The 23,181-nt window shown below is 44.4% G+C and overlaps 1 protein-coding gene across 2 annotated transcripts in view; it reads right to left on the reverse strand.

Annotated features, from left to right (window-relative positions):
- Positions 1–23,181, reverse strand: part of UNC5B (unc-5 netrin receptor B) — a 239,099-nt gene that overhangs the window by 158,329 nt on the left and 57,589 nt on the right. The window lies entirely within an intron of this gene.

The raw sequence follows: 23,181 nt of genomic DNA on the forward strand, positions 1-23,181 counted from the left end.
ATTGCCATTGCATAACAAGAATCAATTCTGCTCTGAGCAGTTAGGAGTTAACCCCTTTTTACAGGCATTTGCCAATTACAGCATCTTAGCCTAACAGCTGCCTTCTGCTTCTGCCCCAATATCCCTCCCATGAGCCACTCAAAGGCTTCTTTTCCCCAACTGCTCTTTTTGCAGGTAACAGCAGAGAACGGAAGCTACAGAACAGCTGTGCAAGGCAATCATTGCTGACCTTCCTGGAAGAAAGTGTGTGCATGTGTGTACACTGGAGAGGGGGAAGGACCACACTGGCAGAAACACCATCTCCAAGTGCATCTTCCTTAATTAAGTCTTTTTACCTTTTCATGGCTGAGCATAAAATCTGCCTCCCCCCACCCCCGATTCCTTAAGGTTCATAAAGCAGAGACGCCTCTATTTGTTTAGTTAGTTATTTTAATGTGATGCACATGATGGACCATTATTTGCTTAAGTGCTGCTAATTAATTGTGGGCACCTGAGTTTCCTGCCATAGCACTTCTGTCTTGCCACACCTCAGGCATTCCCATTACATCTGAGGAGATGCCCTAGCTTCCATTTCACATAATTTCTTGAGCATTTCCTTATGGACCAAATTGACTGCTTATTGGCTAGCAACTGGCTACTCCGAGGCTCATCCTGGATGGAGAATATTCACTATCCACAAGCTAGATACACAAATCAATTGCCAGATGGGCACAGGCCAGCATTTTGCAATCTTCAGGGAACCCTTTCCACATCAACTTAGCTATTAAAGAACTTTTGCCCGGGGCAGCCGTGTGTTGTGTGAGCGCACGATCTGTGCACCCAGGCTTTTCATGTTGCTCATCTGGGAGAAGGTAAGGTTAACAAACCTTCCATCCAGGCTCATGGTCATGAGAAATGGCCCATTATCACTTGAGTATCTTTGTTAAGAAACCCCTGTTTGAAAGCAACCAAAACTGGAGTAAGCATCTATCTCTATCCTACCAACTGTACATTTACCAGGTTATACAAATACTACAGACTGCACATGCAACCACTTGACAAAATGCTGAATTATCTTCCCAACTGGAAGGAATAATTTTATCACCCTGCTAACCTTCCAAGATTTTATCTGGTATGGTAGTGTGGTTCAAGTTCTCATTATTTTGGCAGGGCAATACAGATGATTGGGTTCCATGAACCTTGTTGCAAGTTCACCCTTGGCACATGGTTTTCCATATGCATTCATTCTGAATATTGTATTTGGGTGATATAGTAGCTTGCTTGTATTGTTTAAACACTAGCACATACCAATTGCAGGACCAACTCACTGCCTGGACACACAAGTTGCTATCCAGGCAAATAATTATATTTTGATCACACAAGTCCGCTCCATGGTGAGCCAAGCTGTCCCATGGTGAGCCAGTTCAGGGGCAAAGCTGGCAGTAACCTCAGATCTCATTGATCTCTCACAGGTCAACAGAGAGATTATACAGTGTAACACTACAGGGTATCTACATTTTAACCATTAACAACATGAAAAGAAAGAAACCTACTTTGACCAAACCTTTGTACAGAGAGAGATGATGAGACAGAATCCCATGGGAAGTTGTTATTCAACACAAGCACTTTTCTTATTTATTTAAATGGTTCCCTAATTTCCACATGTCAGGAAGTTACGAGCACCAGAGTCAAGTTATTAGTAATAAACTTAATGAAGATGCCAGGATTCTGTGCCCTTGCTTTTGGTTCTCTCCTTTCCTCATGCAGGAGAAGTAAATGAAGGCTGCCTGTTGTAATTACCTACAAGACCGTAAAAACCCAAAACAGACTCAGAAATCAGGTTCCCATTAAATGTTCCATCTTCACAGCCTCTTCATCCCCCAGCCTCTCCTCCCTTCGCTCAGCAGAAATATAACCCAGAGCTCCGAAGTCTCTATAATTAGGAAGAACTAATCTAATTTCAGACTTTAGTATCCTTTATCACTCTAACACAGGCATTAAAAACTTTATTAAGAAAGTCATCATTACACAGTGTGGGGAGGCAACAACAGCCATCGAAATCTCTCAACCATTTCTGAGAAAAAACATCCATGGGCACAAGATGCTTTAAGGTGCAAACTGTTTCAGTTGCTCATGTAAGCACACACTCACTGTGGCTGCAACCCTGTGCACAATTCATGACTTCGGAGCAAGCCCTACTGAACTCTTTGGGATTTATTTCTGTGGAAACGCATGTAAAGACTGAGCTGGATAACTATTAGAACCCATTTGATTCCCACTAGCAAATCATTCATGACCCACAACTGGGCTACCACCCAGTTTAAAATGGGTCACAGCATTGATGTCACTTGCTCCTTTTTCTCTCTTCACTTTAAAAACTCTGATTAAACAAAGAAGGGAGAAAAAGGAGCAAGTGAATGATCCTATTTTCAAACTGGGTATCTTCTATGCAGATGCATTGGGCAGGGAAAAGCCAGGCCAGGAGGGCTTTCCCACTTACTGGGAGAGAGGGGAACCCTAAAATATGCAGGTCTTTTTTGAAATGGTCCCATCCCAGTGCAAAGCACTGGGGCCATCCACATGACCTCCCGGGCAGGGGGAAGGCAAAGCTTGCCTTCCTCCCAGACGATCATGCTCTGTTTGGTGGGAGATGATCAGTGCTGCTCCATGCAGTGTGGAGCAGGGCATATTGCTCTGAGGCTGGGACTCGTTGCCCTGGCCTCTGGGTATCCCACAGTGGGAGCCCCTGTCTGGGTCAGTGTGAGCTACAAGCTGCCCGTGCTGACACATGATCCTTGCGCCCTTAACCTGGAATAAGAGCCGAGCTTCAGTGCTGGGTTTAGTGCCACAGCACCACTGGGATCCATGTGGATCCTGGCGGTTCTCACGGGTAGCCAAGCTCAGGCAGCCGCACTATCTGGACTCATAGAGGGAGAATCAATTGACTATGGAGGATATGCACCCTCTGAGCCAGATTCCCCACCCTCCATAGAAAGAATCCTTTAAATTGTGAGAGGAATCAATGGGTAAATGGGATGAATTCCCACGTGTACAGGTGAAACTCGGAAAATTAGAATATCGTGCAAAAGTCCATTAATTTCAGTAATACAAATTAAAAGGTGAAACTGATATATGAGACAGACGCATTACATGCAAAGCGAGATAAGTCAAGCCTTAATTTGTTATAATTGTGATGATCATGGCGTACAGCTCATGAAAACCCCAAATCCACAATCTCAGAAAATTAGAATATTACATGGAACCAAGAAGACAAGGATTGAAGAATAGAACAATATCGGACCTCTGAAAAGTATACAGTGTACTGTGTTTGATTGGCCAGCAAACTCGCCTGACCTGACCCCATAGAGAATCTATGGGGCATTGCCAAGAGAAGGATGAGAGACATGAGACCAAACAATGCAGAAGAGCTGAAGGCCGCTAATGAAGCATCCTGTTCTTCCATAACACCTCAGCAGTGCCACAGGCTGATAGCATCCATGCCACGCCGCGTTGAGGCAGTAATTGCTGCAAAAGGGGCCCAAACCAAGTACTGAATACATATGCATGCTTATACTTTTCAGAGGTCCGATATTGTTCCATTCTACAATCCTTGTCTTCTTGGTTCCATGTAATATTCTAATTTTCTGGGATTGTGGATTTGGGGTTTTCATGAGCTGTACGCCATGATCATCACAATTATAACAAATTAAGGCTTGACTTATCTCGCTTTGCATGTAATGCGTCTGTCTCATATATCAGTTTCACCTTTTAATTTCCAATACTGAAATTAATGGACTTTTGCACGATATTCTGATTTTCCAAGTTTCACCTGTACATTCCAATGCACATGATGTCTATCTTCACTGCACTGGTGTCAACAGCAGATGCATTTTGATGCACATTGCACCCAAACCACTGGAGAGTGTATAGACCAACTGCAGTTGTTAGTGGGTTTTTTGGACACATACCCACATACCAGTCATGGGTGGGGAGGAGAGACCTGCAGGTCTGCACTAGCAGTTTTTAACAAATTAAAAGTGTTGCAAGCTGGAAATCAAACTGAATCAAAGATATGAAAAGGCTGAGCCAGGGGCATAGCGACCGTGGAGCAAAGGGGGATGATTGTCCCCTGGCCGCCAAGGTCTGGGGGAGCCTCCAAGGCTCCCCCTCACCCTCAGCCAGTATGTCCCCTTACCCCCTCCCGCACCCAGCTGGTGAACGAACTGCTCACTGGCTGGGAGTGGAAGGCACGCCCCTCTCCTCTTCAGCGAGTATTTCACTGAAACGCTGGCTGTGCTGAGGTGGGGAGGGGGGGGAGCCCAGCCAGCCAGCATCTCAATGAAATGGGCAGGCCCCATTCTCGGCATTGGCCCTACCCCTTGTGTCTGGTGTCAGATGCAGGGGGCAAGGCTTGGGGGTACGTACATGAAACACACACAACGGTAGAGCCTAGGGGGCGGGGAAGCCACCAAAGTCCTCTGGCTGCGGCCATGCTCCCTACACCCCTGGGCTGAGAACTATCTATATAAACAACAATCCTTTTATGTTATTAGCATGCAAGGAATATTGATTGGCAAGGAAGACTCCAAGATTTCAACACGTCAGTAGTTCAGTGACAGAATCACAGAGTCAGAGTTGGAGGGGACCATCTAGACTAACCTCCTGTTTGATTCAGGAAATTCGGACCTAAATCCCCAACAGATGGCTGCTCAGCTTCTGCCTGAAGACCTGCAGTGAGGGAGAGCCCACACATCACCAGGTAATTGGTTCCACTGTCAAACAGCTTAATACTGAGAGGTTTCTCCTTATGTTTAACTGAAAAATGTTGGAACAGGTAGATCCAGAATAAAGGCAGTTGCATGGGTTCAAAAATGCTTCCTAGACAATTGACTTGGAGTGGCGGTAGGAAATCAAATGTTTTTCATTTGGGATCTGTCTACTGGTTCCACATCCTCTGTTGATGAATGCCACCTCTCTTGTCAACTCACACTTGTGACTAACTCCCAAATACCAGAAGCCTTGGAAAGTCATTCACTTTGGTCCTGACTGACACCTAGAATTTGGACATCACTGTTCTAACCCATGCAGAATTAGTAGTGCTAGATATGCTAGACATTCACTTGGTACCAAAATAACACTGGGGAGCATTAGCAGAGTTGCAGTCATACTTAGGCTCAAATCATTCTTCTATGAGGCTCCCAGTCCTGCCACCACAGGATATTTAAAGGTGACCGTTACTCCCAGTCTTAGACTCTCCCTTCCAAATATGTCTCTCTCTGGGCAGCAGTACTGGATTCTGCAATTTTTTGGCTTCAATTTTCCAGCCAATTTGCCAGTCTCTTCTTCCTGGGAGATTGTTCAGACATGATCTATCACCCAGTTGGTTGCCCTTTTTGGAGCCACCTGTAGTGTTCCTATTGACTGTCAGGCCCAGGTTAATAAAATAGGCCAGTATCACATGGAGAAAAGGACATCAGAACTAGGTGTAGCCCATCTGCTGAACCTCAAGAAGAACCCGCCTCAGGCCAGCAAGATCTCAGTTTTTTAAGGAAGGTCGAAGTTTGTTCTTGCAGTTCTAGCGGAGACGAACATAAGTACCATCCCCTAGTGATGCCTGAAGTACATCTGTGAAGCCTTAGATCAGTGCTGCTCAACTTCGGCCCTCCTGCAGATGTTGGCCCACAACTCCCATAATCCCCTGGCTATTGGCCACTGTGGCTGGGGATTATGGGAGTTGTAGTCCAAAAACAGCTGGGGGGCCAAAGTTGAGCAGGCCTGCTTTAGATCATCATGATGAAGCATCACTGCCAGAAGCTGCATCACAGAGTTAACATGTGTCAGACATAATATAGTCAAAGCAATTGCAGTCATTGATACGGATTGGAGTGGGAACAAAAATTGAAGATCTTGAGGAGTTATTTCATGAGTAGAGCCAGCTACCAACATTCAATTTTTCCTCCACTTTCGGGAAGAGTTGGGGCTTTGAGTGGTCTGTTTACTATTTGTTTAATAATGTTCATTTGCAAATCTCTTTCTAATCAATACCTTGTTCATCCGGCCATCCATCCTGGGGGGTCAGAACTGTTCCCTTTTTTCACATATGCAGGGATAAAGAGAGGGGGGCAGAATATGTGGTTTGGGGCAAGTCACAGCACATTCATGGTGGTGGTTAAGCTCAAACTCAAGATTTTCACAGGGTACTATTCCCATTGCACTGGATCTCAAGGGAAGACTTTTTCAGGACACAGAAGTAGCTAAGCCCAGGGCCAAAGCAAAACTGCTGCTAAAGAGAAACATTTACGATGTTCTAAGCAGGAGCCTGCTGACAGCTTAATGACCTTTTTGTTTTTCAAGTAGTGGTTTTATATTTACGACCTAAAAGGGGAAAGATATGTAGAGGCAGACAATCACAGGGCAATCAGACCTCCTGCTCCTGACCTGCTGTTGTCCAACTGCATCCAACAGCAGCTCCAGGAAGCTATAAAAAACGATTTTATTTCAATTTTTTCTAAACTTTTTTTTTTTAGGGTGGGGAGGATGGAGGGGCTTTATAGCTGATGTTCACCCCAAGGAACAGGATCAAATATTAATGCCAGGAAACGTCCCAGAAAGCATGCTGGAAACCAAAGGACATGTATGTTTGCAGACTCTCTCAGAGGAGGAAAGATTTCCCCTCTGTTCTATGTGAGTATCAGAAGTTATTTTTAAAGAGGGATAAAAGGAACGGTTTTTGACAAGATATGTGAAATGGGCTTGGGGCAATGTTGGGGAGTGTAGAGTTAACTTGAAGGCCTTTGGTGCTACAAAGAAAGATAGCCTCCCTTTGAACGGCAAAAAACTATGGGGGTTGGGGAGGAAATCAATAGACTTTAAGCTGTTTTTGGTCTCCAGTGTGTTTGGACCCCACATGCAGTGAAAATTGTAGGCACAGGTCTCTCAAGAGCTGTTCTTTTCTTTATATTGCTAAATAGGAGTCCCTGGAAACAATACAGTGATCTCCACTCTATTTTAAAAGAAAAAATCCTTGGACCCCAAGTGAGAGCACACACTGTCTGTAGTAGCAAGGAGAACCCTAAGCAACTTCAGTTTAAAATATCTGGGAAAGATGCACTTTCCACTGTGGATAACTGATTTTTTTAAAAAATAACCCTTAATCCTTAACATGCATAGGGGCATCCAGATCAAATGGGCACCATGTATTACACAAATCCAATACACAACACGAGCTAAGTATCATATCCAGTCTTCCCCACGATTTCTTTTAGGAAATAGGGCATGACAAGTATGAACCCACCATGAAATGTTGCAGTATAGGAATAAAGGTGAAGTGTGCCGTCGAGTTGGTGTCGATTCCTGGCGACCACAGAGCCTGTGGTGTCTTTGGTAGAATGCAGGAGGGGTTTACCATTGCCATCTCCCATGCAGTATGAGATGATGCCTTTCAGTACCTTCCTATATCACTGCTGCCCAATATAGGTGTTTTTCCATAGTCTGGGAAACAAACCAGTGGGGATTCGAACCAGCAACCTCTGGCTTCCCCATTGTACCATTAGGTGGCTAGTAAAGAATAGGCTACGTCTAATGCTAAATGTTGTTAGTCTATTGTGTGTGCATGCACACATACAAAAACCAGCAGATTAACAGACTCAGTGCACAACTTCCCCTTCCATTTCTCAGGAATATTCACATACATATAGTTGTTTTTAAGTTGGGGGGGGGGCACAAGAGCTTAAAATGTGTCAAACCACCCCTGCCTCTGAAACACAAAAGGTGAGGAGGGATTTTAGACTCCCTACCCCCACCCCAGAAGCAGAAGGAGTTGAAAGAGTATTCTTCAAGTGGGAATTTTTTTCTGGGTTTTTTGTTAATTTTTTTTTAAGCCTTCCCCACTCTTCTTGCTACTGAGTTCCATTAGCTCCACCTAACTGGTTGTCTGTTAAGTACCCTCTGAGTCAATGAACATTCCACTCCATCGAGTTACATTGGGAAAGTTGCTGAGAAGGGTGCCCCTCTTAGCATTTTCCCCCAAACTTTTGAGAAACCAAGGTATCTGCATGTCACCCAGAGTCTGCCGTTACCTCCCTCTCACCCACAGGTGCTGCAGTTATGCATCCATAAGGATAAAAAATTCATAACATTTGGAAACTGATTATTATTATTTATCTGTAGTATAGCAGCAGAGCACATGGCACTTTACAGAGTAACATATGCCCAAAGTTTCCTGCCCACAAAAGCTTACACTCTAAAGTTGCACAACTATTGTAGGTAGACATGTCAGTGCCTTTAAAAAACACACCCAAAGGTCACAGTTCAAAGTGGTGACATTTAAAATTAAGTTAGATAGTGTGGGCAATATGTTTCTATGTATGTTTGACTTGGAGGGTGAGGACTAAGGGATTAAGCCAAAGATTTTGCATAAAGTGGGGTTTTGAGGACTGAAGGAATTGAGTGGAGGTGGGATCATGGGACTGTGTAGGTGTTATGGGAGGGAGTTACAAGCATCAAAGGACAAGGAAAATGGATGCAATCATTTGAGGGAATATGAGAGTTAAATGCCTGAGAGGGTAGAGTTGGAGAAGAAAACATCATGAGGCAGGGATATGGTGGGAAGTAGAACAGAATGGTAAGGTGAGACAAGGCCATAGCAACCTTTAAAGGTAAGGACAAGGAGTTTGTGCTGGACTGGAGGGAGCTGGAGGACTCCCTACAGGACAGGATTTGAAAAGGGGCACCTCATGGTCTGAGCAACAAGAGGTGAATTATACTGGCAGAGCAAACAACAGAGTCCCTTTATTCCTGCTGTACCTCTAACCCTAGAGCACTGTAGTGTACCATGTCACCAGAAGGCTGTTTTGTTGCCAGAAGCAATCTGTGCACTAGCAGAACTGCAAACATTTATGCAAAAATCAGGATCTGCAAAGGGCCTGAAGACTTCAATGAATGGCACTGTGTTGAGAGTAAAATGAAAACAAAAAGGCTGAAGATATTATTTTATCAAGGGTTATATAAATGTTTATTTGGAGCAGAGAATTCTTAAGAATAAAAATTAACAAACATTTTTAAGGCATGTCCACCATTTCTTTACAATGAAACATGGCTGTGAGACAACTTCTCAGACATTCCTGGCCTCTCTGGGAAGTAATGTAACAGACACAAGATGGGGGGTGGGAATACCCCAGTGGTGTGCCTGGTAGGTAGTAAGGGTGCCGGAGAAGAAGATAGATAAGTTTATAACACCCATGCCCCCAAAGATCTAGTATGCCTAACTACTATGAGCCCCTGGTGGCGCAGTGGTAAAACTGCCGCCCTGTAACCAGAAGGTTACAAGTTCGATCCTGACCAGGGGCTCAAGGTTGACTCAGCCTTCCATCCTTCCGAGGTCAGTAAAATGAGTACCCAGAATGTTGGGGGCAATATGCTAAATCATTGTAAACCGCTTAGAGAGCTCCGGCTATAGAGCGGTATATAAATGTAAGTGCTATTGCTATTGCTATTGCTACAAAGAGCTTTCATTGCCCCCCTTGCAGGGGTGTAGCTACTATTAAACAAAGAGGGACAAATGTCCCTGGGCCACTGAGGGAAGAGGGACCACTGGCTGGATGACAGCTTCTCTTTGCTCTTTCCAGCATGCCTCTCTGAAGAAGAAGAAGGTGGAAGGGCCCATCTTCACTTTTTGTCCCAGGGCTCATTCCAACCTTGCTACAATCCTGCCTCCTTGTCTGTATGCACCCACACCAATTTATAAATCTGGACTGGATTTTGTCCATCTGCCACATCAGGATGGGCAAGGCAAAGAAAGGGCTGCTCTCCTCTCTTGCTGCCCCCCACTGAACTGCTAGGAGAGAAATGTTCTAAAAAGTGCATCACAGCCTTTATAACAAGGTGGATGCAGAAGATAAGAGAGGTAATTCACACAGTGAAGCTCTTCTCATGATCAGTGAGAAGAGCTTCTGGCGGGTCTGCAGGGAGAGCAGGCTTAGTCCGCTCTCCCCGCAGTCAGTCAAAAGTGCAGCCCTTGGCGGCCGGATCAGCTGCCCACACGACTGCTGGCTCCGTCACAGAGTTGGTGGGGGCTGCAGGGATTGGGGGCTGCTCTGCCCCCAGAAGTCCCAGTATGCCCCGTGCAATTGCAGGGGGCATTCTGGAAGGACCCGCTACCGGAGGCTGCTTGTAGCTTCCCGGTCAGGTGTCTACTTGTGTGTTGCCGTGCACTGCAGAATAGAAGTGATTGTGTGGAAGCAAAGAGCAGATGATACCTTGCTTCCACACAATCACTTCTACCCAGGTTTTCCTCCTACTTTGCTTCCACACAGCCAAAAATTGGGAGCATGCACAGCTCCCAAACCCGGGGCGAACACAGTTTTTGACTGTGTGAATGACCTCATTGTGTTACAGTTAGAAGAAAACTGCACAAAATTTCCAGCATAAATGGTCAAGCTCCCAAAACATTTTATTTATTTTTTTTAGCTCCTACAGTATTACAATTAAATGAAGTAGGGGGAAATGTTTCCAGTATGGTTTTCAGTGCAGATTAATCAGCCAATTGTACTGCCTACCCCTTTATCAAGAACACTGTTTCTTAAATGTGCCTATGACCTGGGGTGGGGAGAAAATGGGTTGTGACCATATCCATTCAGATTATTCCTGCAAACTACAGTATTTAACATGACAATGAAATACCTCTGAGCTGGAAAAACATTCTGGTTATTCATATGGAAAGGATTGAGATCTTTCTCTTTGCTTCAGGGACAGGACCAGATGGGTTTTAAATAGAATAGGACAGCTAATGGGTCAGGACTCTGAGCACAGTGAAAGCCAGTGAAGGGCTTGCCAGCCTAGCTCAGCAGTTTGCCCTACAGCTGATGATGCAGCAGGAGTATACAGACTGGCCCAGACTTGAAGCCTGTGCCTTGTATTTATCTGCCCTGCATGAAGATGCAATTTTACTTTACAACTCCTGGAAGCTGAATCACACTGCACTAAAATAAACTGTTCTTGCTTTGATCATGGCACTCTCTCCTTCTCGAGTCTGCTGGGCTCCCAGGTCACTTCCAAAACAACAAGCTTTGTGCTCTTAGTTGTAATGCTGACGATGCCACACTTCTCCACCCAGGCTCACATCAGCGTTCCAGTCTGCCAGAAAGCCATAGCTTCTAGACTAGGAGCCCTACTCCCTAATTTCAGGTAGAAAAAAGTACAGGCTGCAGCTGCTCAATAAAGAGGAAAAATTCAGCAGATAAGAGGCACTCTTTTCCTCAGTTATGCCATATAGCGATTTCAGTGGTGGTGGGGAATAGAGGAAGATGTGGCATTGGCAGGGTGGCAGATTGTTACAGAAGAAGGGAGATCATAAATTTAATAGTTGTTACCCCTTCCAGCCCCCCTGCCAGCTCTTTGACCTTGAGGAGCAGTACCAAACTCCCACAGAAGCTCACCTTGCTTCTCTGTAATGCCAGATCAGTTCAAAATAAAACAGAAATCATCCATGATTTGATTGTGGATGATGGAATTGACCTGGTATGTATCACAGAAACCTGGATGGGGGAAGGCTAGTGGTCCAGATTTGGCCCAGCTTCTCCCAGTAGGGTACTCTGTTGTAGAGCAGGTGAGAGGACATGGGCAGGCAGGAGAGAATAATATCTCCCTTACCAGGGTCCCAGTCAGATAATTGGCCTATATTGAGTGTGTGGACCTACATCTGGAGTCCAAGGATAGACTGGGACTTCTGTGGTGTATTGTTCACCTCGCTGCCCAACAGAGTCCCTAACTGAGCTAGCTGACTTGGTTGAGGAGTTGGTGTTGGAGTCTCCCAGACTAGTAGTTCTGGGGGACTTTAATATTCACTTTGGAGCCAATTTGTCAGGATCAGCTCAGGAGTTCATAGCAGCCATGACAACTATGGGCCTATCCCAAATGGTATCGAAACCTACGTACATTGCTGGTCACACTCTCGATTTGGTTTTTTGCTCTGATCAGGAAGGTGTTCCATGGATGGGGACTCCAGTGACTTCCCCGTTGTCATGGATGGACCACCATCTGTTTAAGGTCAGATTCTCAGCCACAACCTTCCTCCACAGGAGTGAAGGACCTATTAGGATGGTCTGCCCGAAAAGGTTATTGGATCCCATAAGATTCCAAGAATCCTTGGAAGGCTTTAAAGTTGGTTCTGCTAGCGATCCTGTTGATGCCCTGGTTCAGACTTGAAATAATGAACTTCCTAGGGCAGTAGGCATGATTGCTCCTAAGTGCCGTCTCTGACCCATTTCTAAATTAGCCCCTTGGTATATGGAAGAACTAGGGGGACTGAAGCAGCAAGGTAGACAGCTCAAGCGCAAGTGGAGAAAGACTCAGGTCTAATCCAAAAGATTACAACACGGAGTGCATTTGAAGATCTGTGCTCTGGCAATGTATGCAGTATTTTTCTGCCCGCATGTTTCTGCAAGCTCATGTCCAGCTGAGTTGTCTAGGGTTGTAAGAGGTCTAGTAATGCCCCATCTCCCCTGAATGAGTATTTGGATCCATGTTACCTGTTGTGATATTTTTAATGAGTTTTTTGCAGATAAAATCTCTCATATTCCAGCTGAACTAGACTCTACAGTTCTTGCAGAGTCTACTGTGGAGGTGTCCAGCAGCTCCTCTTGCGTGGTTAAATAGGATCAGTTTCAGTTTGTGACTCGCAAGGATGTGGACAAGATGCTTAGGACACTGAACCTCACCACCTGTCCTCTCGACCCTTGCCCAATGTGGCTTATACAATCTAGCAGTGAGGTTATTGGAGAGGGTCTTGTTAAGATCATTAATGCTTCTCTGAAGGAGGGCAAGATGCCTCCTTGTCTTAAAGAGACAATTATTAGACCAGTCTTGAAGAGACCTGCATTGGATCACTAAAAATTAGGCAATTATAGGTCTCCAACCTCCCATGGTTGGGCAAGGTGATTGAGAGGGTGGTGGCATCTCAGCTCCAGGCTGTCTTGGAGGAAGTGGATTATCTTGACCCATTTCAAACTGGCTTTTGGGCAGGCTATGGGGTTGAGACGGCCTTGGTTGGTCTGGTGGGTGATATCCAATTAGGAATTGACAGGGCAGTGTGACTCTGTTGGCCTTTTTGGATCTCTCAGCAGCTTTCGATACCATTGACCATGGTATCCTTCTGGGATGCCTGAAGTGGTTGGGAGTGGGAGGCACGGCTCTGAAGTGATTCCACTCCTACCTCTTGGGTAGGTTCCAGATGGTGTCAGAGACTGTTGCTCTTCAAAACAAGAGCTCCAGTATGGAGTCCCAAAAGGCTCCATACTGTCTCAAATGCTTTTTAACATCTATATGAAACAACTGGGAGATTTGGTGCAGAGTGTTATCAGTATGCTGATGACCCAAATCTATTTCTCCATGTCAACTTCATCAGGAAATGGCCTAACTTCCCTAAATGCCTTCCTGGAGGTGGTAATGGGCTGGATAAGGGAGAACAAACTGAAACTGAATCCAAGCAGGACAGGGATACTCATTGTGGGAGATTGAGACTTAGGAAGTGGTTTATATCTGCCTGTTCTGGATGAGGTTTCACTCCCCCAGAAAGGGCAGGTACATATTCTGGGTGTAGTTCTGGACTCAAACCTCTTCCTGATTTCTCAGGTTGAGGCAGTAGCCAGGAGTGCTTTCTATCAGCTCTGGCTGATTTGTCAGCTATGTCCATTTCTGGAGATAAATGACCTTAAAACAGTGGTGCACATGCTGCTAACATCCAGGCTTGACTACTGCAATGTGCTCTATGTTGGGGTGCCTTTGTACATAGTTTGGAAACTGCAGTTAGTACAGAATGCAGCAGCCAGGTTGGTCTCCGGGGCTGCCCAAAGAGATCATATTACACCCATTTCGAAAGAACTACACAAGTTGCCAATAAGTTTCTGGGAGAAATACAAAGTGCTGGTCATTACCCATAAAGCACTTAATGGCTTGGGTCCAAGGTATTTAAGAGAACGCTTTCTTCTTCATCAACCTCACAGCCTCTCAAAATCATCTGGGGAGGTGTGGTTGAGGTTGCCACCAGCTTGATTGGTTGCGACACTAAACTGGGCCTTTTCTAGAGTTGCCCTGGGACTCTGGAACTCGCTTACTAATGAAATTAGAGTTTACCCTTCTCTGATTCTTTTTAAGAAGGAAAAACATACCTGTTTAGTCAGGCTTTTAGTTTATAGTTTTAAAGTTTCAGTTTTTAGAGTGTTTGTTGTATTTTAAATTGTTTTAATTGTGTTAATATTTTAATGGTTTTTCTTCTATACAAGGGACTTCTTGTATAGGGAGGAATCTTCTTGTATAGGGAGGAATATAAATGCACTAACCAACCAACCAACCAAATAAGTAAGTTCCAAGGTGTAGTCAGTATATATACCAACTTGGTTGTGGGACTGAGCTGTGGCACAGAATTTCTGTCCCTTCACACTCAAGAACATAGCAGTTAAAAGCAGGAGCTCTGTGCTGCTGCAAGTCTGCAATTCAAATCCCACCTCTGTCACAAACTTTCTAAGTAGCTGCTGGGCCTTCCCCCTCACCATGGGAGGGCCTGATTACTCACCTGGTAATAAGGCAAAGCTTTAAGCTTTAAAATAAGCCAAATTCATACCCAACTGCATGTGCAATTTGGTCAGTGTATGATTATGCTATGATATCATACTGTCAGGGGGTGTGATATACCAGGTGTAATGTGCCCCTTCCAACTGGGCAAAGAACACCTTTTAAAGTGGGGACTCATATTCAGGAGGGGGGAGCAGCTATCCCTATCAGAGGCCAGCTATAGTGGCTGTTGCTGGTGTCTACCTTGTGCTTCTTTTTAAACTGTGTGTGCCCTTTGGGGACAGGGAACCATCTTATTCCTTTTTCTAGGAATAGTAAAACACTTTGAGAACTTTTTTGTTGCAATATAAATATTGGTGGTAGTGGCCCAGTCCCTGGCATGGCCAATTAAAAAGGCAGCTCAAGATAGCAGGGCACAAAAAACCTCTAGCTTGAGACTTCAGAGAAAACCACTGCCAGTCAGAGTTGGCAGTCTTGGGCTAGAAGATGGACTGACTCAGCATAAGGCAGCTTCACACAGTCATACTGGGGAGGGAAAGAGAGAGAAAGAGCGTCTGAGAAAACCTCAAGTATTACATCTCCAGCTTCATTTATTTTGGTTTGACTTCAGGGGAACAAACTCCAACCCCACAACACTGCCAACTCACCACATTGCTCATACTCAACATTGGAAGCCATGTAAACAATAAGCAATTACAGCAACAGCCTCAGAACCTCTCCTCTGTTTTTCCTCCTGCAGCCTTTGGCATTTATTTGCCCATACTCCCCTCCAGTGCTTTCATTTGAGATCTATGTTGATGGAGGGTGGCGGGGGTGGGGGGAGCCCCTCTCAGCCTGAAGTCCCTGCACCAGCGGCATGATTAAGCCCAACAGCTGTCTTTCATTAGCTCCTTGGTTTCCTCAGCTCCATCATGGAAGGAACTGCTCAGCAGGGGGAAACCGGACAATATTACAGTTTCCCTTTGCCTTCATTCCATCTCTTTATTTATTTGACTCGGTGGAGAATGCTTCTAGACTTTTTCTGCCTATTAAATGCATTCATTCCACCTGGAACCTCACAGCACTGCTGCCCTCTCACTAGCCACAACCCTAACCCCAGCATCCTTCCCACCCCTCTTCTGCCATTTCTGAACATTCCCCCCTCCTCCTGTCACCTGTGGGGAAGCAATATACTCCTCTTGATGGAGGTTAACTCCCCGCCCCTCAGCACGGTGGCGGCATTAATATATCCCAGTAGGGTTTTGTCTTGCCCGAGCGAGCAGAGCAGACAGGCCATGGGGGGAAGAGACTGGCTGCGGCTGGAGAATGCCTCCCTTCTTTCTTTATCTGTTGCCTGGGGCTCTACCACCAGGGCGTCTGCAGATAATCAAGGAGCAGTTTTGAAACCCAGGCGCCAGACAGGATCTTTATCTCCCTGCAAAGAGGAATGTGGATCAAGGCAACAAATACAACAGTTTTTAGAGAGGGTGGGGGAAAAGAACACCCACCCAGAGAGAGAGAGAGAGAGGAGGGGCCCCGGATGAAAGCTGCTTTCTAAGTGTGAGAAAAGAGTCAGACTACCAGTACACCAAGATGGGACAGCAGCAGAACAAACTCAGCAAAGTTAGTAGAAACATTTGGTTGTGGCAACGAGTCTCCATCCCTCCTGGAAAGGAAGGGATGGCCTCCCCACCCCCAACCCAACTTTCCACGAATTTAACAGTGGAGCAAAGAGAGCTGAGAGACAGCATGCATGTCACGTCAAAGTAGTCTTTGCTTAGATCCCCCCCCACCCCCAGTCTCTACCAAATAAAATAGGATTCGGCTTCCGATGTAGGCATACCCCAAAATAACCGATTTGTGATACCTGTTGGACTGAATGACAATTTCTTGGCAAGATATATAGTGTGAATACAACTTCATGCACCCATATGGTGTGGTGAGTGACTTCCTCTTTCCTCCTGCTTAACTCTCCGTGCTTGCTTGCTTGCTGCCTTATCTCCTGGTCTTTGACCATTCTGGATGGACCACTCTGCCATGCCAGTAGGAGCCAGCTTAAGTGGGGAGGGGAGAGACATGCACACCCATATTCTCCTCCACACAATTAAAGGGTGCCAGAGAGACATTATGCACCTCCCCTTGTGATTAAAGGGGACTTGTTGGACTATTGTCTGAACTGGCTCCAAATTATCAGCAGGTGATCAGTATGGGAAAATGTCTGCTGTATGCAGCATACTCTATTTTATTTATTTTATTTTTGCATTTTTGCATTTGCATTTACTCTATATTATACAGTCTCGTTATTTCCTTGTTTCCCTACTCTTTCTGGGTTCAAATCTCCTCTCAGTCCTGAAGCTCACTGGGTGGCCTTGGGCCAGTCACTCACACTCAGTTTATCCTATCTCACAGGGTTGTTGTGACGGTAAGGGGGCATGTACACCACCCTGAGTTTCTTGGAGGAAAGCTGAGATAGACAACACCTAATGGGTCTAATTTACCTTAGACCCAGGAGCCATTTCAAACACTATACATTTCTTACACAAGAAGCAATTGAATTCCCTGCAGAAAAGGTGTGATCCTTTTGCGTGGGCATGCTCTTGTTCTCTGTGCCACTGCCCATGCACACATACCATGCTTCCCTTGCACACACACAGAATTAGCTGTATTTTTGCAACTACCTTATTTATTTTATTATATATACAGATTCAGATTATGAGTACATCCATCCCAGTGTTGACTCTGGCACTCCAAGGTCCTACCTCAAATCCCTTTCACTGGGATTTAACCCAGAATGGTCTGCATTCAAACCAGGGGCTTCCATGCCCCTGAGCGATAATCCCCATGTGGCAACCCTTGCTCCATATCTACCTACAGTATTTCTGAAGTGCCTGCTGCACTGAGTAGAACTGAGGTATATGGCCAATGCAATGATCATACACACACTCGCGAACTGCAATTCATTTCTAGGGCATTAACATACATGGCAATGATACACGTGCCATCCTCGGACATAGCAACCTGCATGTATGTATGGTTTTTGTATGGTTTTTCCTACCTAGAAGCCCTTTCAATGTAGGGCATTCATAACAACTGAAGCAGCCCCCAGACACCGTGGACCTCCATAAAAGGTAGGTTACACATGCTCACTCTGTGATTTTTAAAATATATTTTAAAATTTTATTAGTTTTACAATATCTTAACAATCCAATTACATTTAATTAAGTAAATATTGACTTCTCACTTACCAGTCTGCATGGTTCATATTAGCTATACAAATCTATCATTGCTATAATAATTCAAAAACACATATACTCCACATTGCAAACTTGATTTTACCCTACCCAACCTGCTGTTGTTACTAAATTTCAAACCCTGCTGAAAGGTCCAAATTGGAAAAATAGTTCTTTAAGTAAAGTAAGAATGGTTCCCAATCTTCTTTGAAACACACACGTTCACTCTGTATTGAAACATTTAGGATGCACTGCCAAACTCTGCACAGGACAGTAGATGATGAAAAAGGTCGCATCTAGAGAAGCACACACTTTGGGTGGCTTCATACATTATGCCAAACTTGAAGATCGATGGAGCCACCGGAGCTTCAGAAACATGTGCACACCCTACACCTGGTCTCAGAAAGAATATGCCAAAATTGGGCATGTCGTCCAAACCCACCAATGTCAGCATATTCTACCCTACTTATGGTATGGAACCTAACATTTGTACTCAATATCTAAAGTGAGGGACAGATGTTGCATTCTGTACCATAAGGAGGGTAGAATATTCTGACATTGGTGATTTTAGATGACCCATCCAATGTTGGCATATCCTTCTGCAGTTACCCATATCTTAGTCATGTCACAGCTGGATTACTGTAATGCACTCTATGTGGGGCTGTCCTTGAAGAATATTCAGAAACTGCAGCTAGCGCAAAATGTGGCAGCTAGGATTTTATCTGGAGCTGTCTGCTGGGATCATATTGCATCCATTTTGGAGCTACATTGGCTGCCAATTTGTTTCTGGGTCCAGTTCAAGCCAGGTGCTGGTTTTGACCTTTAAAGCCCTTAGCGGTTTGGACCCTGGATATCTGAGGGACTGCCTGCTCCCAAGGGTTTCTGCCCACTTGACAAGGTCATTGGTGGGGGCTCTGCTTCGTGCTGTTGTGCACGTGGGACAAGGCCTTCCCAGTTATTGCCCCCAGATTTTGGAATGCTCTCCTGCTGGGCATCTGCTCCTCAGTCTCCATCACAGTTTTTAGAAAGCAAATAAAATCTTGGCTTTTTTTACCCAGACTTTTATATGAGTGTTGTTTTTGGTGCTACTTCTTTCTATTTTATGGTCTAATTGTGTATGTTCTAAAAACTTTTAATTAGATTTGTATTTTAAAATTCCAATTTAATATTTTTGTGTAACTCTTTTATAGTTTTATATTGTTTAAATGTTTTGTAAACCACCTTGAGATTGTTTTAATGAAAGGCAGTATAAAAATCTTATTTATTTATTTATTTATTTATTTAATTCAATTCAATTCAATTCAATTCAATTCAATTTCTATACCGCCCTTCCAAAAATGGCTCAGGGCAGTTTACACAGAGTAATAATAAATAAATAAGATGGATCCCTGTCCAGAAAGAGCTCACAATCTAAAAAGAAACATAAGATAGACACCAGCAACAGTCACTGGAGGTACTGTACTGGGGGTGGATAGGGCCAGTTACTCTCCCCCTGCTAAATAAAGAGAATCACCACATCAAAAGGTGCCTCTTTGCCAAGTTAGCAGGGGTTGATAAATAAATACATAAATAAAAATAAAGCTTTCCCCTTCTGTATTATCTACCTGACTGCCCTACTGTCATTTTCTTCCACATGCCCCTGGTCTCTGATGAAACTGATGAGGTGTGGTATGCATACCTGCCCCTTTGGTGTGTTTCATGCAGACCCAGGAGCAAATAGCAGAGGAATACGTGACTAAGAGGTCAAAGGTAGAGAACTTTATAGACTGGTTCAGAGTTCCACATGCCAGTACAAGCCTAATGGGTGTGAATTAGGAAACTGCACATTTTGGATGTATGCAAAGTAACCTGAAACAAGGGCAAGGAACAACGAAATCTCATGCTACAGCTAAACAGAAACACTCTGTAAAGATAGTGACATTCTAAACTATTTCTGCAGTTTAGCCTTTTGCAATCCCAGTTTGAGTCACAGGCACAATCATAGCAAATTAGAAAATATGCTACTGTTTTTCCTTATAATTAGAAATCCAGACCTTTAACCAGCTTCGCAAGAACCCATAATTCTGCTACACGCAGGGTGTATTCATGTAGGTGATTAATTCATTTCCTGAGCTCTGCATAGCCATTTAGATACGCGGCTCCCATTAACGGTAGCTGCTACCCAGTCCCAATCTGTGCTAACAAATGACTGTTTAATCCTTTTTAAAAAAACAAAACCTCAACCAACAGCAGATTTCATGCAAACCAATCTTTTTCTTACTAAAATTAAAATAAATAGGGAAAAGATTCTATGCCTGCTTTAGGACAGAAAGATTCCGCATCAATTCAATGGGAATTTCCAAAAATAATGGAAGGTTGATGAAATTTGGAAACTCTAAATATCAGTCATAAGTGTTGAGTGTATTCAGTACAACAGGTAGTTCATTAATGCTGCAGGTATGTAGCAAGAACATAACTACTGGGAGGGGAGTTGGAAGAAAATTTTCCCAACATCAGATATGGCAGACCCCAAGAATGAAGATGAAATATATACCTAGCAACATTTCTTGATATCCTTGATATCCCACATCTGTCCGTCATGCCAGTCTCTGATATTTCAACTACGTATAGTCATTTCTCTTAGAGCACAGATGATGGGAAATGCTTCCATTTCTTTAAAATAAAGATCATATCTTCCTTCCTGTCATTTTAGAGATCTGATTAAAGGACAACTCTCTTTCTAGCTCTTTTACCAAGCTTCCAACCTCTGCAGCCTGGATAAAGGTTTGCCACTGAGTAGGGCTTCATATTAAAACCTTTTAAATATGGTTGAACAAAGCAGGCTTTTAGAAGACCAGACTTTTGCTTAAAAGCTTGAACAACTACAATCACTGCATCCCCAGCTTTTTTCTATGAGGGAAGCTAATACTGGAGCCTGAAGGGACAGACCTTAGCAGAGCAATTATCCGTTATCTATTCATATTAGCCTTTCAAAGTACCCCTCCTTGCTCTTCTTTGGTGGCATCACCCTAATCAGACAGCAACCAGCACACGGAAGCAATTCCACCTCTTGGGAGACAGCGAAATCTTACCAGACCCAATCTGTCCTACTCCACACATCATCCTGAATGCAACTCACCACTCATCTTCAGATTTCAAGAAGAACAGTTAGTCTGAAATTGTTTGGAGCCCACTATGAGATTTTGCGAAGCCTCCAAAAATCTCAGTCAAGGAAATATGCATATGTTTAAATGCACAGGTGGGCTTGTTCTCCTGGCACAACATTCTTCCTTGGCAACATTCATTGTATCTATGTCCACTAGAGAGGGGCAGCCCTATGTAGTTTTGATTCCCACTCCTGCAGCCAATATACAGACAATGACATTATCCCAATGGAAGAAGGATGTGCAGAGGAGCCTTGATGCAGCCCATATTATAGCTGACATATGCAAAGGAATCCCAGAAACACCACCTTTGCCCAGAAGGCACAGACCCATCCTTTAGCCTTAAGTGACCAGGAAAGAGGAGGCAGTATTCTGGAAGACAATGTTGATTAGAGTGACCAGTGTATCTCAACCTTTTTTGGAGTCAAGGACCACTAAATTCTTCATACTGAGTTTCAAGGACCACTACATTCTTCATGTGCAGTTTCACAGACCAGCAGTTAGAAAAGGGGTTTGAATTTTTAGTTTATCTATTTATTTATTTAACAGACTTCTATACCTGCCCAAAACTTGCATCTCTGGGCAGTTTACAATTAAAATAATATCATAAGCATTAAAATAATTAAAATTACAATCATTTAAAAGCAAACATTAAATATTAAAACTATAAATCTCATAATTTTGGAAAAGAAGATTATGCTTTGATCAGAAGGGAGAATGGGAAAGGATGAGCCATCATGGCTCCCTGGCACCTGAGATTTGTCAAGTCCAGATTTAACATTACCATATTTTAAAAATATGTTGCAACTTTACACTTCATTCTTCCAATTCTGTCTTTTCTTACTCCTCATGTATCTATTTTGCGTATAAACATGCTGGCAGGAACTTGTGTCAAGTTTCTGTATACATAATATCTTGCATAAAAATAGTAATTTAACATTGCTTTTAAAATAGTACACACTCTCTCTCTCTCTCTCTCTCTCTCTCACACACACACACACACACACACACACACACACACACACACACGGAGAGACCAAGTACTCTCTCTCCCTCTGTGTGTGATAGAGCACTCTCTCTCTCTCTCCCTTAAGGTAGAGAGAGTTCCTCCGGCCTTTACAAACTGGAGATTTATGGTCACATCGGTCCCAAGCCCTGCCTTATATTTCACTGAGTCTTCAGCACTTGAAGGTGCCTCTCTTAAAACTCAAGGAAACGACTTCTAGGGGTGGGAGTGTGGGGAGCAATCACAGGGCAATGAAAGCAGGCTGCTAACAGACCTCCTCCTCTCCCTTTTAAACGGTGCGGGGGAGATGAGATGTCATCTCCAAGAACCAGCATGGTGTAGTGGTTTAGAGTGCTGGACTAGGACTGGGGAGACCTGAGTTCAAATCCCCATTCAGCCATGATACTAGCTGGGTGACTCTGGGCCAGTCACTTCTCTCTCAGCCTAACCTACTTCACAGGGTTGTTGTGAGGAGAAACTTAAATATGTAGTACACTGCTCTGGGCTCCTTGGAGGAAGAGCAGGATATAAATGTGATGATGATGATGATGATGATGATAGGCGTGCAAACACCCGGGACTGACCCTCTCAAAGACGAATGTCAGCCCCCTCATTGCTCACCTTCAGAAAGTGAGAAGAAGGTTGTTCAGGCAAGCTGCAGGAGCCCTCTCAAGTGGCCTCACTGGAATTATTTTCATTTTGCTTTATGTATTCTATTGCTGAGTGATATTAACATGCAGATCTCACAGTTCTGAGGTCACAGCAGGGACCTCGCACAACTTTACCCCCAATTCTGGCTTTCCAAGCATAGCTTTCCAAGCATAGCCTGGCTCCCCTTTGGCCCAGCAGTAAACTGCACAATGTGAGCAGCTTCTGGGCAAGTTCTCAGTAAGAGCTGACTGCTCCCACACTCCCACAGGCTTCGGGTCTCTTTCCCAGCAGGGCCTCACACTTCATTCGGATACGAAGCGGAACAAAAGGGGTCAGAACCAGCCTACTGCAGATTCGGGGGGAGTCATCGTCATGAGGGGGGGTTCGGCCTGGCCAGTCTCCCTCGAGGAAAACCACCACCACCCCTTTCCCCACCCAGGATTTGTGGGGGGAGGGCGGGCTCACATGTCCTGGAGCCAGCTGAGATTTCCCAGTTGGGAGACGCCTTTTGCGTTTGGGTTTTTAATTATAATTCTTTCTCTGGGCCACTTACGGCCACGAAACTAAGTTTTTAAAAGGTGCTCACAGTGCTCCTCCAAGCTCCCTTCACCAGATGGCCACTCTC

The sequence above is a fragment of the Hemicordylus capensis genome, chromosome 3 (genome assembly GCF_027244095.1).
Source record: "Hemicordylus capensis ecotype Gifberg chromosome 3, rHemCap1.1.pri, whole genome shotgun sequence".
NCBI lineage: Eukaryota > Metazoa > Chordata > Lepidosauria > Squamata > Cordylidae > Hemicordylus > Hemicordylus capensis.